The sequence below is a fragment of the Dermacentor andersoni genome, chromosome 9 (genome assembly GCF_023375885.2).
Source record: "Dermacentor andersoni chromosome 9, qqDerAnde1_hic_scaffold, whole genome shotgun sequence".
Classification (NCBI taxonomy): Eukaryota; Metazoa; Arthropoda; class Arachnida; order Ixodida; family Ixodidae; genus Dermacentor; species Dermacentor andersoni.
The window spans coordinates 128234708-128252109 of NC_092822.1; the positions used below are offsets into that span (position 1 = coordinate 128234708).

General features: G+C 44.8%; 2 long non-coding RNA genes across 3 annotated transcripts; one reads left to right on the plus strand and one right to left on the minus strand.

Annotated features, from left to right (window-relative positions):
• Nucleotides 1-2886: 2886 nt before the first annotated feature.
• On the plus strand, nt 2887-7657 carry LOC126529679 (uncharacterized). 2 transcript variants are annotated; one of them, XR_008612157.2, is made up of 3 exons: nt 2887-2974; nt 3041-3209; nt 7492-7657. It is a non-coding gene; the product is annotated as an uncharacterized lncRNA (long non-coding RNA). The 2 variants fall into 2 exon arrangements; XR_007599285.2 differs by lacking the exon at nt 2887-2974 and having other exon boundaries at nt 2990-3209.
• A 345-nt stretch (nt 7658-8002) lies between these two features.
• LOC129384438 (uncharacterized) lies at nt 8003-11088 on the minus strand. Its single transcript, XR_008612158.1, has 2 exons — nt 11049-11088; nt 8003-8569 (listed from the first exon to the last, which is right to left on the minus strand). It is a non-coding gene; the product is annotated as an uncharacterized lncRNA (long non-coding RNA).
• Between the last annotated feature and the right edge of the window lie 6314 nt (nt 11089-17402).

Below are 17402 nucleotides of genomic sequence, written 5' to 3' on the forward strand. Positions count from 1 at the left end.
TGATTAGATCGGGGCATCTAGGCAGCCGCGTACAGACTCCGAACAGCGGTCAAAAATGAAGTTTCCCACGAATGTTGATATCGAATGGATGACACTAACGCGCAGACTTTGTATAGCCAGATATCTGAAAAAGGCTTCATATGATCAATGGCAAAATATTTACAATAATATCACTGAATACTTAAAGGTGTGCAACCAGTTAGACTGGGAATGGTTAGGAGTGAGGTCTAACGGTAACTAGCTCACCAACTTACGGTTTGTACATGACATTGGCATACTCAGCAACGCTACAGACTATTTGCAACAAACGCTTGAGGACCTTGGCGAAAAAAGTGTAAGAGTCTGATTGAAAGTTAATATGCAGAAGAGAAAAGTAATGTTCCGCAGCGTGGCGAGAGAACGAATGTCATGGTCGGCAGTCAGCCTCTAGAACCTACGCAGAAATACGTTTATTGAGGTTAATTACTCGCAGGGGCCTCTGATCAAGGAAATTAACAAAAATAAAAATTAGCTGGAGAGCTTACGGCAGGCATTACTAAATCATGAAAAGGGGGCTTACTGCTAATTATTGTTTTCTAGCGTTACTAACGCATGGGGCCGAAACTTGGAAGTTACCAAAGAAGCTTGGGAATTCGTTGAGGACCGCGCAACGAGCGATGGAATGAAAAATATTAGGCATGACGATAATAGACTGGAAGACAGCGATGTGGATTAGAGAGCGAACGGGGATAGCAGACATTCTGGTTTACATAAAGATGAAGAGGTCGTGCTGGGGAGACATTGCAATGCGTAAGAGAGAGAACTGCTGGTCTATTGGAGTTGCAGGATGGGTGCTAAGGGAAGGTAAGCACAGTCGAGGACGGCAGAAAATAATGTGGACATGATGGAATTAGGAAACTTGAAGACACGTGGAACCTGTTAGCACAAGACAGGGGTATTGGTGATCGCTGGAGAAACTTTCCTCCTGCAATGGACATCAAAATAAGCTGATGATGATGTGACGACATCTATGCCAGCTTCGCGGCTTGTCATTCGTGTTATGTCATGCATGCGTGTCATGCACGTTCTGATAGCTCGATTTGCGTCGATAGCGGGGGGGGGGGGGGGCGAGTAGCGGCGTAGCCAAGTGGGGCACGCTGGGCACTTGTCACGCTCACTAACAGTAAATTTTTTGCTGCAATGGCAATGGCCCCGCTTCTTCCCCCTCCACGGTCAATTGGGACCCCCCCGCCTCCGATCACACGAAAAATTTTCTGACTACGCCACTGTGGGGAGGGGGTGTGTAAGATTGCTCTAGACCCCTCCCCCTAACTTGTCAATAGAAACGGGGGAGGGGAGGGCAGCTGCCGCCGGGACGCATAACTTAGCTTGAGCAGATGTTTGGGAGCTGGGCAAGACTCTTATACAAAGAAAAGCTTGGCACCCGTCTTACATGCATTGTCAACTGTGGATCACCGCTGACTGCACATTTGCGATAAAAAAATCACACAGGAACTCCTCTGGGATTTGTCTGAGTATACGTAAGCATTGTGACTCTTCCTCATCTAAACGCCGTCCATGTGGTTATCAATGTTATGAGACTTGATCCGACGAGTATAACCGACAGCGCTGCGGCGACACGAACTGCTGTGGTCGGCGGCGCCAAGTCAATGGCGCAAGCAAAGTACTGCAGGTGGCGGGGCCAGGTGCGCTGGTGACGTTCCGTTCGTTTTGAGCCATTATCGCTCTTTAGCACTTCTCATCCGCGTCGAACCATTATCAAAGGTTCTCCGGCGGCGGCGGCTGCTTGTGGATCGGCCGCGCGAACCGTATCTCGAAAGCGAACTGCAATGTGGACAGAGTGTGCCCACTGCTGAAAACTTCACGCGCTGTGTTCTCACCGTTTACTTCGCTTTGAAAACAGACGCGCGTACACCTATCTTGAAAGTGATCTGCGAAAAGAGCATAGTGCGGCATGAGCTGAGAGCTTCGTGAGCGCTGTGTTCTCGCCGCTTCGGTCGCGTTGAAGCGAGAGATAGCACGAAGGTGAATTCACTCGCTGTTGCGGGTTCTATCTTGAAAGGTATCGTGCGGTATGGACTGACGGACGGATGGTTTTTATTTGTGGGTAAGTATAGAAATGCTTACGTTATAAAAAAAAAAAAAACGCAGGGTTCGCGGATGTCGCGATAACAACCAACTCCGCCTTGATCGCCTCCTCCCCACCCCGGGAAAAGGGACACTACGCTTCTATCTCAGTTGAAGAAACGATGATGAAACGTTAACAACGACAAGAACGGCATCTTCTAACGCGTTGTCTTATGGCCTCCGAGATTTGCGCTCGAAGCTGGCGCGCGCGAACCTGGGGGGCCATAATTGGCTGCTTAATAGCATAAAAAGACAAAAAGATAATACCAAACGACACAGTAAAAAATACAAACAAAGAACTGATCTTAGCTATACTGCTTGGGGAAAACAAATAAAAAATTAGATAGCCGCAACACACGCCACTAAAGCCACCACCGACAGAAGCGTTTCCCCGCAGGCTGGCTGTACCCGGTTTGGAGGCAAACCGGATGTGACGTGTGCCAGTGGCGTACTCCCTGCCCCCAGATAGGTACTTGTACGCCTAGGAAAAGACGCTGCTAGGTGCTGCTGCTAAATCGCTGTGGTTTCTGCCAGCCACATGCGGCCATTGCCGGCTCACGAAGGTTCGTTCGCGTGGTCTTGTTACGCCTCGCTGGATCGTGTTCAGTCATGCCGTCCTTGCGCGGCGTGATTGTCGGTGAGTCAGGTTAAATTCTTAAATAGGTCGCGCCTTCGCCTAATTGAGTCTATAAAAGCCTGCACATTCAGTTTTGCTAGCTGCAATGCAGTGCGGCTGGCGTGAGCTGTCTCCACGATGCGCTTCGGGCGTGTCGATTTCGCCGTTCTTTATGTTGGCGTTAACGACCTTGAAAGCAACATGGATCTACAAGAAATGTGCGACATCAAGGTAAGTCTACTGAAATCACAAATTTGAAACAATAAGCGCTAATAGTTGTTTTCTTTTAAATTTTAGGCCTTGATTGTTCAACGAGACGGCCCCCGTCGTGCTGGTTTTCAAGGTGCTCCCTCGCTGCCTAGAAGATGCTGATGCGGAATAGAAAATGCAAAAACGTCGCTCGCTCAACCGCAAATTGACGGCTACGCTGAAGCGCATGCCGTGTCTGCGGAATTTGAACCCCGAGGTATGGACCCCCTTTTTCCAGCGGCATGCCGTTACATACCGTCAGGAACACGCTTGGCTTTTTTCCGACTCGGTAAAAAATTTTTCACTTTTTCTCGCTTCTCGCTGCGGAAGAAATGCGGACCGTTTGTCGTAGTTGTGTCTCCATTACAGGGTGGCATTACTGCGGTGAATAAAGCGTAGATGTGTAGATGTGTTTCTGAATCATGTTAAGCACATTTTTTCGTCCATTTCTTTGTCAAACAACGCGATAGAGCGATTGCGCAGATTGTTTACTTCCCTTTCTACAATGTTTAGTTTATTCTGTCGCCTTCCTTCAAACCACCACAGCGGCAAATGGACTTTTTTTATCGAAATTCCGCGTTTTCATAATAGCTGAATTTTGGTGCGGTTAGGTGTCTAAATTTCTCGTACCCACAGCTACCAAAACAGTTGATCAAATTATTAGCATCGCAAACAAATCGCATTCCTACATATGCGAGCTGCTACATATGAGCCCTCAAGAATTTTCAAGAAGCATCTTTTTTCTAAGAACCCTTGCGATATTGGAAAGCCCTGATTGAGGATTCTCATACAAAGCATGCTCAGTAAGTATAATGAAAACATGCACAAACAATGTATAATGTACTGGGTACTCTGGCTGCTTCTAATCACATTACAGGTGACCACGAGTAGGTAGAAACGGGCCTTGAGGCTGTATAGTGGGACGTAATATTCCCACTTTTCGCTATTACTCAATCGTAGTCAGCTTTGAGATTTTACGTTATGTAAAAAATGCTTCATAAAAAAAAGCACTTGTAATGTCTCGGACACAAAGCGGCCTGTTCTCTGCTTGCGTCTATGAAAGGGTTAAGATGCACACACTGTTCAAAGGTCGCATTGAGAACTGAGTTGCAAGCGCTACTATGCTCCGCAAGCAGCAGGATACTAAAAGGAGGAATGAGCAACACCGTACTGCCTTCATTTCTTCAAACCCTCCAACAAAGCTTGAACAAGAAATGCACGCGAGGGTGTCACTACAGACAGCTGCGGCAACACTGACGCATGCGCGAGAATATAAAATGAGGTGCAGCTGTGCGGTGCACGCTGCCATGATGTTCGAATTACAGTTTCCCCCTTGCGAAACTACCGGAAAGGACATATTGCATCCATCGGTGTTAATATATTTTCTAGCATATTTTCTTGTTTTCGGCCAACATACACATCCCCGTTAAATCAAATAGATCACTGTAGATGGCGGCCACAAGCATATTACAAGGACTGTGAATTGGAAGCTGTTAGCTACCTGTGGCACAAAGTCATGCAAGGGTACACGTAGTCTTTGTGTGCACATTGACTTCCATGTTTTACCAATTTGACTGGCTCCTATTGCACTCCGGCTGAATAGCAATAACACACAGGCCACTTTACGTTCGAGCTACTCGAAAGCTTGCATTAGTGAAAAACATCTAAACTTTTTCTGGTACAGCCGTGCGTTGTTCGAAGTGTCTCAATGCATTGCAGTGATTGAACAGGCACATATTGGCTGTACCACTTGGATTTCAGCATGCATGCGTTGGCTGGACAAAAAATTCTACCATATTTTACCTCCAAACTTTTGCTCACGATTGGAAAGCGCTGTTTCTGTTGTAAATAGATGTGGCTTGCACACAAGGTATGTGCATGCTAAGTGTCTTGGTAAAGAAAAGTAAAGGTATGCTGCATGAACAGAAGGTGCTGCAGCCACATAACCTGACCTTTGATCTTCATTATGCTCACAGATTGAAGGGATGGAACTAAGTGCGTGTCATTTAGATGCTTGATTTCAGCCAGTCAAATTTGCCAACATGGGGATTCAAACCACTGGTGTCCATCTGCTGTTGGGCTGAACTCTCAATTTAGTGAGACTACTAACTACTGCGTTCATTGGTGCTGACCGATATCAAGTCCGTTGTAGCTCGGCATTACTGTATTCTCTCACCAAAATGCTAGAGAACCACTTGAGATCCTTCGATGTCAGCATCCTCATAATCAGTGGGCACCCCATAAGAAAAATAGGTCAACTTTGGCTGGTATCCTTGCAAGTGTGAGAAGGCTAGGCCACAGAAACTTGTCTTTCTGATTTGTGCACTATTCAGCCACGTTAAAATGTGGGGAGCCTAGACATCTAAAAGACGAGGAGCAAGCAAATTGAATGCAGCTACCAAGCAAAAAATGTGGAAGCGTAAGCTGTTGATTTTTTACTCTAAAGGCACGTTCACACCAAAGACGGAGCGGCTAAACCGGGCAAAGCTCTTGGCCAGGGGATAAAAGTAGGCGTTAAACGAGGCGGCAAGCCCGGTCGCTTGCGGACCACTTTTCCCGCCCGCCAGAGCTGTACGATTTGCCGCGGCCAATCAGAACACCAGACGACGCTGGCGTGTGCTGCGCGATAAGGATGGACGACCGGTGCCACGAGACGGCGACAAGTGCGCCACGAAAAGGTTAGATGCTCCGCCTCGGCGGTGCGGGCAGCCAGGCAAGCCGTCCAGTATACAGGGTGTTTCAGCTAACTAGTGCCGAGGCACAAAGAAACAACTAGGCCTGCAGTACTCAAATACAATCAATTCAGTAGACTACCCTGTTGAGCAACTTTAATACTTACGGCTCATTGAGAAACATCTAACTGCTTTATTTTTATGAAGATAGCTGCTGTGGTTATTTTTTCAGGACAAAAGAAAGTGCACAAAATCGAAAAAAGTACCATGCAACTATGCACTTTTTAGCAGTGACGAACAAATGAACAATGCGGCATGCAGACAGGATGTAAAAAATATGCAGATCCGACACACTGTGAAAATTATGTTAGCAGCTTTCTTTGCTGCTTGCGTTCATTGATGGCATTTGGCAGTGATATGTTAAATGTTACCTTGCATGCACCACTTGTGTTCGTAGTACACAGAGCTCATAGGCAGACGTGCGCTCCGATGCTCAAGGTGGTGTTGTGCACCATCCATATCCGGTGAGAGTAGTGGCACTGTCATTCCCTCACACGGCGCATCGCATGGCGGGTGAGGTAGAGAAATCCGTTTATTGAATCCTTAGGAGAAATAGTTGCTGCCATGTCCTGTGCCCGACAGAGCAGCGCCTGCTGGCCACACAGGCTTCTGTCATGCAGCATGGCCTCCCAGTGTTGTAGTGTAGGGACATTGAAGTTTTGATGCTGGACCACCACTTGCATACTGTCCTTTTGACGCCGTGGTGCTGTATTGCAGCTTTGCATCTGCACATCCTGTCTCAATTGTTGGCATGGACACACTTGCCATGTTTATTTTTTCAGAAATAGCATAAACATGCCATACCACACCTTGAACTATCATTAAAATATTTTTAGTTTGCCACCACAACTGTCACCATGTCTAGATGTAGTATTTTTCTTTTAAAGAGACTCTATACGAAGGATGCTTTCTGATGGCATCTTTACCTTCTCGTATGATCATTCAGCGAGCACAAAGGGCTGCAGCTTCTGCAATGCTTTTGTCTATTCCTTCCAGGCACACTACTGTCAATGTATCATTAGCGCTGAAATAGAATACCACCCGTTGCTCAAAGCAGCTTCAATATAGATTCCAATCGGAAGAATAGGCAGACTTGTAGCAGTATACAACTTCCTATGGCCATAAAAGGCAAGCTAGCATAGTGGGGCATCTCAATGCTTGTATAAGCATTCAACTGCATGTATCTCCAAATAACTAAGCTCAAGCAGACACTGCCAAAATTCGTGCTTCTCATGGTGAGTCGGTGCGGGAACTTGAAGGTGTCGCTTTTCCTTCATTTTTGTGTCTCTTATGGTTTTGCTAAGGCTCTTGCCACAGCAAAATTCCTCTTGTGGTATTTTAGAAGGGTAATTTAATAATCACCTAGGCGATGTCATTTCCTTCATTTGGTTGCACTGTGTGCATCAGTGCAATAAATGGGTCAAATGGCTTAATACGAAATGTCGCCAGGCCATTTTGGCACGACACTTGTGGATAACATTTTGGTGTGGCTTGGGCGAGACTGAAAGAGAGAAATTGACACATACAAGCACAAAGGCCAGGCACTGTTCCCTTGTGGCCTGCACAACCACTAGAATAGCAGCTAGTCTTATCAATTCATACTGAGTATCACAAAGTGTAACATTGCAAGAACTGTAGCTTGGTTGATGAGACAAGGCATCTATAGCTGTAGCTGAAACATGTGGTGTGATCAACATGTACAAGGTTACAATACTCTACACCCTTTTTGTATTTAAGTTTTTAACTTTGCCCACAATCTGATTACAGCTTTCCAGAGTTCCTTGGAAAATCCTCCCATGCACCTGCCATGTACATTGCCCTCCTCCTCGATGTGGCGTGCAAGATGGCAGCAGCAGCTGTGGGAACAGTTGAAGAGGCGAAGAAAGGTCCACTTTATAATAGGTTGTATGTAAATAAAACTGATCGACCTCAACCGATTCGGCTTCCACTTTTGTCAAGACAATTGTCAGCAAAGCAATGGAGCAATTTCAGTAGGGCGATAGTAATAAATAGTGCATAGAAATTCTTGGAAGCCCCGTCAGCTTTCTTGCTGTTAACAAGCTGTCTTGGTGAGGTGGTTTAGGCAGGGAATGCCAATTCATGAGGGATGGTCATGGCCACCATGTTCAATGTATGTGCAGCATTAATAAGTTCTCTAGACCAAGTGCACTAATGTCACATGATACATTTTCAAACCTCGCACGCTTTCTTTGGGGCTGAGAAAATTAATGAAGCATGAAACTCGGCATGTTGCAGTTTTCAATTAACCATCACTGCATTTGTCCATTCTTGAAACAAATTTTATTGTACCAAATGCATACAGAATGAATTTGTGGAATATCCAAAGTACATTTTGCTTGTGTTGGTCAAGCAGCTGGCAGAACAAAACCACAAAGTTCCAAAGCAGAAAGGTAACACTTCTTTTGAAGTACACAACTGGCGAAACAGTGTTGCTAACACACGAGTGCAGAACTTGCCGCCGATTAAAAAAAAGGGAGCTGCTACACACCATTTCGTTCCTTGACCATTTATTTTTTCTTTTGTGGCTGATTTTTAAAAAGCCTTGCTATAGCAAATGCAAGGACATCAGAAAATCAATGCACAACAGATATTGGTGCAATGGTGTAAAGTAATGAAGATATAATTTTGCATGCACAATATTTAGTCTGAAATAGAGGGATACAGCACAAACGTTACTCTTCAATCCCAATAAAAAATATGGAACTCGTGGGCTACACGAGGGCTACGGATAAATCTTGAGGGCCTCGGATTCTGTAATGTGCAGCTATACTTAAGTACACAAGCATTTTTGGATTCTGCCTCTACCTGGGTGCAGCTTTGTGACCTGGAATGAAAAGCCACAGCCATCGAGCTGCTGCAGTGGCGACATCACAGTAAAAGGTAATAGCGAAAAATTAAAACAATAATATGGCCATGCAACTTGCACATCAGATAGGTCACCTGAAGCTTCTATTTCCAATTTTTCTGGTGTTGCATAGGACAAAAATTTTGAAAAGTGATAGCGTACGATTTTCATACATTAGCAATTATGCATATCTAGTTTTTTTTTTAACCATGCAGGTATTTAGCAAAAAGTTTGGAGCACAGAGAGCCTGTCGCTCTTGCAAAGGAGTTTCTAGGTGAGGAGGACACACTTTATTGCTAATGCGAGTTTCAGAAAATTAATTTTGAAAAATTCAGTCACTTTTTTATTAGTAACTTGGCGGCAGCCTTCTAAATGGCATATTTGGAGGCAGTCACATGCGAACGCACACCCTTTCTTTTTCGAAATCTCGAAAATTGCACTTATTTTGAAATATTCATTATCGCGCTCAATTGAGTACAATCAAAACTTGGTGCATCCTGCTCCACATCAGGCGGCAGTGCCCTGTCAAGAAGTGTGGGACAAAGCTTAAATGATAGCCTGACACGGCACACTGATGCACATGCTTGCCAGGCAAAGTGTGTCGCATCAGCTGCTACAATGACCGGCCAAGATGTTGTTTCAGACTTTCTCGAGCCTGTTGTCGGGTGTGTTTCCATCTGATGAGGTAGCGGGACCTTCTTTTCTGCGCTCCCAGCACACTCGGTTCCAATATTGCCTCGATTTACCAGTGAAATTCAATGATGAATATCTTGAATTAGGTGCAACTTTCAAGATTTGTAAGAAATGAGAGTGCTATAAAATGTGACTGCCTCCAAGTTTGTGGAGTTCCAAAATAGAGGAATTCCTCTGCAAGAATGCCACATTTGCTGCGCTCATAACTTTAAAACAAGAAAATCTGTATGGTAATAAAAGACACCCTGTACATATACAGTGTGCATTGGAGCATTTCATGCAACCAATATTCAAGCACCTTCTGTCTACAAAGAATTCATAAAGCAAATTTATGCTTGGAATCAGTTACGAGCACTGGAAATGCAAACACTGTGACGAACCCTGGTCACATGCCAGGCATTGTGTTGCTGCTCTCTGCGTAGGGCCTATGAATAAAAACCACCTTCAACATTACACAGTAAGCTACCAATTGCTATGTGTAGGAAGACTTAGTTCTTCAAATGCAGTTATGACCTAGACATTCTAAAGCTTTTCTGATAATGTACTTTTAGTGAACAAGTACCCCAAACTTGAACAACTCTGAAGCTATAATGCCATTATTATCTGAAAGATGCACTACACATTTTTTTAACGCAGTAAGGAAACATTCATAATCGACAATGCCACCATAGACATGAGAGTCATATAATATTGCACTGCGTGCAGCAAGGATAGCACAATCTCGCACAAAAGATTAGTCTCTCCCGCAGACTTTGAGGGCTTCTTTATTATGTCTCACTTATGATGCCGTGACATGGTACGAAACCATGATGACGTAACTTATGATCATGAGTTACTCTTGAATGAAAGCTTATGCACACATGCATATTCCTGCATTGTAACTCTGGAGTGCACTTACAGTAAGGACACTGTGAAAAGAAGAAAAGGCCAACAGCAAGAACCAGGCAGCGCAGTGCTGTTTGCACCTTCTCGGCTGTTGTCGGTTTAAGTCACCTTCACTGCAGCAGAGTCACGTTATGCGGCGAAGCATATTTGGCCTCATGGAGTGAAGCATATCTGAAGTTAAAGGGGACACTGTTACGGTGCCCCTGCTGGTGCTTATGGTTACCCGACACTATCAGCTTAAGTACTCGTACTGTGATCTCTTCATGCATTTGGACAACACCAATCGCCATGTGAAAACCTCTGTTCACTACTAATCTTGCTAAGAGCCTAAATTGTTTCCAAACAACAAATTTCACCAAGTGGCAAACTTGGCAATGCTTCTGGAACCTCTTTCTAAAGTACTTTAATACTACCAGGATGCTTCAATGTCAAACTGGATTAAAAACCTGGGATGAGATTGCGCAAGCTTCTAGCTTTCTGACTGTTTGCTTCACCTTATACATCAGTGAGTAGGCAGTGTTCAATAGGCGCTCCCGCTTCACCAAGCAGACGACCGCTGACGAAAGCACGGTGAAGGCGAATAATGAGAGCGCAAGCAAACATTCAGAATGCAAGATCTCGCCCTTGGATTTAGAGAAAGGAAGGATAATTTCAATACCAAGGAACACCAACACTGGGCAACATTCATGTACCAGCTTTGTCAGTTTTTTGATGCTCCCACTACTTGTGCTGAGGTCGCGAGAAAAGCCCAGAGAGAGTATACAATTCGAGAATCATGTACCTCTTACATTGTGGATGTCCTTGCACTGTGCTAACGCATGAACACCAGCACGTCTCAAAATGATCGAATGAGACATATTAAAGGCACAAACACTGTTACCTTATACGTCCTTGGTATGCAGAACCCCAGCACCTCCACTACTACTAAGGAACCGCTTTATTCTTGCCGAGCTAGAGCTATGGCGAGGAAGAAGCGACACACACTACGTACGGATAAGGAAGATGAAGGAAAGTCACATTGCGCTCACAATATCGCTAACGTGGTAGTTTCCCAAAGGAAGCGGTCACACCACTGCGTATAAAGTGTATGCACAGGGATTCTCATATGTCTTCCCTGTCCAAGGGACTGGTGGCAAGCACCACAAAGCAGCACTGGTCAGGTGCATTCCAATTAAATTCTTAAGAATTGAGAAAAGGCCGATTCAACACAAAGCAACGACCTGACACCCTTGCCAACAAACATGTTGAACTGGCATTAGGTTTTTGCTTTTCTCTTCTTTCTTCTTCTCCGCCCTTAAACTGGCTCTCTTAACTGTACTACACGCAGAGACAAAGAAACAGCGCGCGCATGCAATCCCATAGATGAGATGAACATATATATATATATATATATAGAAAACTATCAGTCATAGCTCTCGTAGTAAAGCCCTCTGGGCCGTTTCCTTTTTTTTTCGAAAGTAGTCCTATTAGGGTTATTATAATTACACGAAGGTATTTCGCCCTCATCAGCAGCAGTCCTTGGTATAGTTATTCTGGCGGCTAGCTTCCCACGCTATGCGTGGCGCCATCGCACCTGGTTAAGCTTTTCCTAGACGCTAGAGTTATGCTTTGTCCACGCAACCTTGAGCGATCGGAAAGCGCGTTTCCCCCTCTTGGCCGGCGGAGAAGGGAGGCTTCGTTCCGGCCGCGAAGCTCTCCACATCTCTGTAAGGTGCCTTGTGGATGTCTCGTGCTGAAGATGCCCTCTCGGTGAGCGCATATTTCACCCCTCATCTTTTAAGAGGTTCAATACATACAAGCATTTGTCTAGCAAACCAGATTTTTTTCAAGGGAATTTTCCACGTCTCAGTAATTTCTCTCGTCGTATTCGAGTGCTGATTGCCGTGTTATAGTTTGTTAACGAAGCTTTCCCTCAAGTCTAAATGATTTAAGGCAGTTTTCCTAGCCTCTAAAGCCGCTCGAGTTCACTCTTCTCCTTGAGCGGCCATTTTTCCTAGAAAGTATGCCTTCCAACTACTCCGCCCTTAAACTGGCTCTCAACTACTACACGCAGAGACAAAGCAACAGCGCGCGCATTAGATCCCATAGATGAGATGAATATTTACAATTAGTATTAGGGTTATAATTATATTCGAGTGCTGATTGCCGTGCTATCGTCTGCTAACGAAGCTTTCCCTCAAGTCTAAATATTTTAAGGCAGTTTGTCGTGTGCGTATCATGGCTACGCACGCTTATATCGCATTCCGTTTCTCTACCACGGGTGCGCTTTAAAACCACGGCGCTGCAGTTTTTGCTTTTCTCTTCTTTCTTCTTCTCCGCCCTTAAACTGGCTCTCTTAACTGTACTACACGCAGAGACAAAGAAACAGCGCGCGCATTAGATCCCATAGATGAGATGAATATTTACAATTATTATTAGAGTTATAATTATATTCGAAGGCTGATTGCCGTGCTATCGTTTGCTAACGAAGCTTTCCCTCAAGTCTAAATATTTTAAGGCAGTTTGTCGTGTGCGTATCATGGCTACGCACGCTTATATCGCATTCCGTTTCTCTACCACGGGTGCGCTTTAAAACCACGGCGCTGAATTTTTTGCTTTTCTCTTCTTTCTTCTTATCCGCCCTTAAACTGGCTCTCTTAACTGTACTACACGCAGAGACAAAGAAACAGCGCGCGCATGCGATCCCATAGATGAGATGAATATATATATATATATATATATATATAGAAAACTATCAGTCATAGCTCTCGTAGTATAGCCCTCTGGGCCGTTTCCTTTTTTTTTCGAAAGTAGTCCTATTAGGGTTATTATAATTACACGAAGGTATTTCGCCCTCATCAGCAGCAGTGCTTGGTATAGTTATTCTGGCGGCTAGCTTCCCACGCTATGCGTGCCGCCATCGCACCTGGTTAAACTTTTCCTAGACGCTAGAGTTATGCTTTGTCCACGCAACCTTGAGCGATCGGAAAGCGCGTTTCCCCCTCTTGGCCGGCGGAGAAGGGAGGCTTCGTTCTGGCCGCGAAGCTCTCCACATCTCTGTAAGGTGCCTTGTGGATGTCTCGTGCTGAAGATGCCCTCTCGGTGAGCGCATATTTCACCCCTCATCTTTTAAGAGGTTCAATACATACAAGCATTTGTCTAGCAAACCAGATTTTTTTCAATGGAATTTTCCACGTCTCAGTAATTTCTCTCATCGTATTCGAGTGCTGATTGCCGTGTTATAGTTTGTTAACGAAGCTTTCCCTCAAGTCTAAATATTTTAAGGCAGTTTTCCTAGCCTCTAAAGCCGCTCGAGTTCACTCTTCTCCTTGAGCGGCCATTTTTCCTAGAAAGTATGCGTTCCAACTACTCCGCCCTTAAACTGGCTCTCTCAACTACTACACGCAGAGACAAAGCAACAGCGCACGCATTAGATCCCATAGATGAGATGAATATTTACAATTAGTATTAGGGTTATAATTATATTCGAGTGCTGATTGCCGTGCTATCGTCTGCTAACGAAGCTTTCCCTCAAGTCTAAATATTTTAAGGCAGTTTGTCGTGTGCGTATCATGGCTACGCACGCTTATATCGCATTCCGTTTCTCTACCACGGGTGCGCTTTAAAACCACGGCGCTGCAGTTTTTGCTTTTCTCTTCTTTCTTCTTCTCCGCCCTTAAACTGGCTCTCTTAACTGTACTACACGCAGAGACAAAGAAACAGCGCGCGCATTAGATCCCATAGATGAGATGAATATTTACAATTATTATTAGAGTTATAATTATATTCGAGGGCTGATTGCCGTGCTATCGTTTGCTAACGAAGCTTTCCCTCAAGTCTAAATATTTTAAGGCAGTTTGTCGTGTGCGTATCATGGCTACGCACGCTTATATCGCATTCCGTTTCTCTACCACGGGTGCGCTTTAAAACCACGGCGCTGCAGTTTTTGCTTTTCTCTTCTTTCTTCTTCTCCGCCCTTGAACTGGCTCTCTTAACTGTACTACACGCAGAGACAAAGAAACAGCGCGCGCATGCGATCCCATAGATGAGATGAATATATATATATATATATATATATATATATATATATAGAAAACTATCAGTCATAGCTCTCGTAGTATAGCCCTCTGGGCCGTTTCCTTTCTTTTCGAAAGTAGTCCTATTAGGGTTATTATAATTACACGAAGGTATTTCGCCCTCATCAGCAGCAGTCCTTGGTATAGTTATTCTGGCGGCTAGCTTCCCACGCTATGCGTGCCGCCATCGCACCTGGTTAAGCTTTTCCTAGACGCTAGAGTTATGCTTTGTCCACGCAACCTTGAGCGATCGGAAAGCGCGTTTCCCCCTCTTGGCCGGCGGAGAAGGGAGGCTTCGTTCCGGCCGCGAAGCTCTCCACATCTCTGTAAGGTGCCTTGTGAATGTCTCGTGCTGAAGATGCCCTCTCGGTGAGCGCATATTTCACCCCTCATCTTTTAAGAGGTTCAATACATACAAGCATCTGTCTAGCAAACCAGATTTTTTTCAAGGGAATTTTCCACGTCTCAGTAATTTCTCTCATCGTATTCGAGTGCTGATTGCCGTGTTATAGTTTGTTAACGAAGCTTTCCCTCAAGTCTAAATATTTTAAGGCAGTTTTCCTAGCCTCTAAAGCCGCTCGAGTTCACTCTTCTCCTTGAGCGGCCATTTTTCCTAGAAAGTATGCCTTCCAACTACTCCGCCCTTAAACTGGCTCTCTCAACTACTACACGCAGAGACAAAGCAACAGCGCGCGCATTAGATCCCATAGATGAGATGAGTATTTACAATTAGTATTAGGGTTATAATTATATTCGAGTGCTGATTGCCGTGCTATCGTCTGCTAACGAAGCTTTCCCTCAAGTCTAAATATTTTAAGGCAGTTTGTCGTGTGCGTATCATGGCTACGCACGCTTATATCGCATTCCATTTCTCTACCACGGGTGCGCTTTAAAACCACGGCGCTGCAGTTTTTGCTTTTCTCTTCTTTCTTCTTCTCCGCCCTTAAACTGGCTCTCTTAACTGTACTACACGCAGAGACAAAGAAACAGCGCGCGCGTTAGATCCCATAGATGAGATGAATATTTACAATTATTATTAGTTATAATTATATTCGAGGGCTGATTGCCGTGCTATCGTTTGCTAACGAAGCTTTCCCTCAAGTCTAAATATTTTAAGGCAGTTTGTCGTGTGCGTATCATGGCTACGCACGCTTATATCGCATTCCGTTTCTCTACCACGGGTGCGCTTTAAAACCACGGCGCTGCAGTTTTTGCTTTTCTCTTCTTTCTTCTTCTCCGCCCTTAAACTGCCTCTCTTAACTGTACTACACGCAGAGACAAAGAAACAGCGCGCGCATGCGATCCCATAGATGAGATGAATATATGTATATATATATATATATATATATATATATATATATATATAGAAAACTATCAGTCATAGCTCTCGTAGTATAGCCCTCTGGGCCGTTTCCTTTTTTTTCGAAAGTAGTCCTATTAGGGTTATTATAATTACACGAAGGTATTTCGCCCTCATCAGCAGCAGGCCTTGGTATAGTTATTCTGGCGGCTAGCTTCCCACGCTACGCGTGCCGCCATCGCACCTGGTTAAGCTTTTCCTAGACGCTAGAGTTATGCTTTGTCCACGCAACCTTGAGCGATCGGAAAGCGCGTTTCCCCCTCTTGGAAGGCGGAGAAGGGAGGCTTCGTTCCGGCGCGAAGCTCTCCACATCTCTGTAAGGTGCCTTGTGGATGTCTCGTGCTGAAGATGCCCTCTCGGTGAGCGCATATTTCACCCCTCATCTTTTAAGAGGTTCAATACATACAAGCATTTGTCTAGCAAACCAGATTTTTTTCAAGGGAATTTTCCACGTCTCAGTAATTTCTCTCGTCGTATTCGAGTGCTGATTGCCGTGTTATAGTTTGTTAACGAAGCTTTCCCTCAAGTCTAAATATTTTAAGGCAGTTTTCCTAGCCTCTAAAGCCGCTCGAGTTCACTCTTCTCCTTGAGCGGCCATTTTTCCTAGAAAGTATGCCTTCCAACTACTCCGCCCTTAAACTGGCTCGCTCAACTACTACACGCAGAGACAAAGCAACAGCGCACGCATTAGATCCCATAGATGAGATGAATATTTACAATTAGTATTAGGGTTATAATTATATTCGAGTGCTGATAGCCGTGCTATCGTCTGCTAACGAAGCTTTCCCTCAAGTCTAAATATTTTAAGGCACTTTGTCGTGTGCGTATCATGGCTACGCACGCTTATATCGCATTCCGTTTCTCTACCACGGGTGCGCTTTAAAACCACGGCGCTGCAGTTTTTGCTTTTCTCTTCTTTCTTCTTCTCCGCCCTTAAACTGGCTCTCTTAACTGTACTACACGCAGAGACAAAGAAACAGCGCGCGCATTAGATCCCATAGATGAGATGAATATTTACAATTATTATTAGAGTTATAATTATATTCGAGGGCTGATTGCCGTGCTATCGTTTGCTAACGAAGCTTTCCCTCAAGTCTAAATATTTTAAGGCAGTTTGTCGTGTGCGTATCATGGCTACGCACGCTTATATCGCATTCCGTTTCTCTACCACGGGTGCGCTTTAAAACCACGGCGCTGCAGTTTTTGCTTTTCTCTTCTTTCTTCTTCTCCGCCCTTGAACTGGCTCTCTTAACTGTACTACACGCAGAGACAAAGAAACAGCGCGCGCATGCGATCCCATAGATGAGATGAATATATATATATATATATATATATATATATAGAAAACTATCAGTCATAGCTCTCGTAGTATAGCCCTCTGGGCCGTTTCCTTTCTTTTCGAAAGTAGTCCTATTAGGGTTATTATAATTACACGAAGGTATTTCGCCCTCATCAGCAGCAGTCCTTGGTATAGTTATTCTGGCGGCTAGCTTCCCACGCTATGCGTGCCGCCATCGCACCTGGTTAAGCTTTTCCTAGACGCTAGAGTTATGCTTTGTCCACGCAACCTTGAGCGATCGGAAAGCGCGTTTCCCCCTCTTGGCCGGCGGAGAAGGGAGGCTTCGTTCCGGCCGCGAAGCTCTCCACATCTCTGTAAGGTGCCTTGTGAATGTCTCGTGCTGAAGATGCCCTCTCGGTGAGCGCATATTTCACCCCTCATCTTTTAAGAGGTTCAATACATACAAGCATCTGTCTAGCAAACCAGATTTTTTTCAAGGGAATTTTCCACGTCTCAGTAATTTCTCTCGTCGTATTCGAG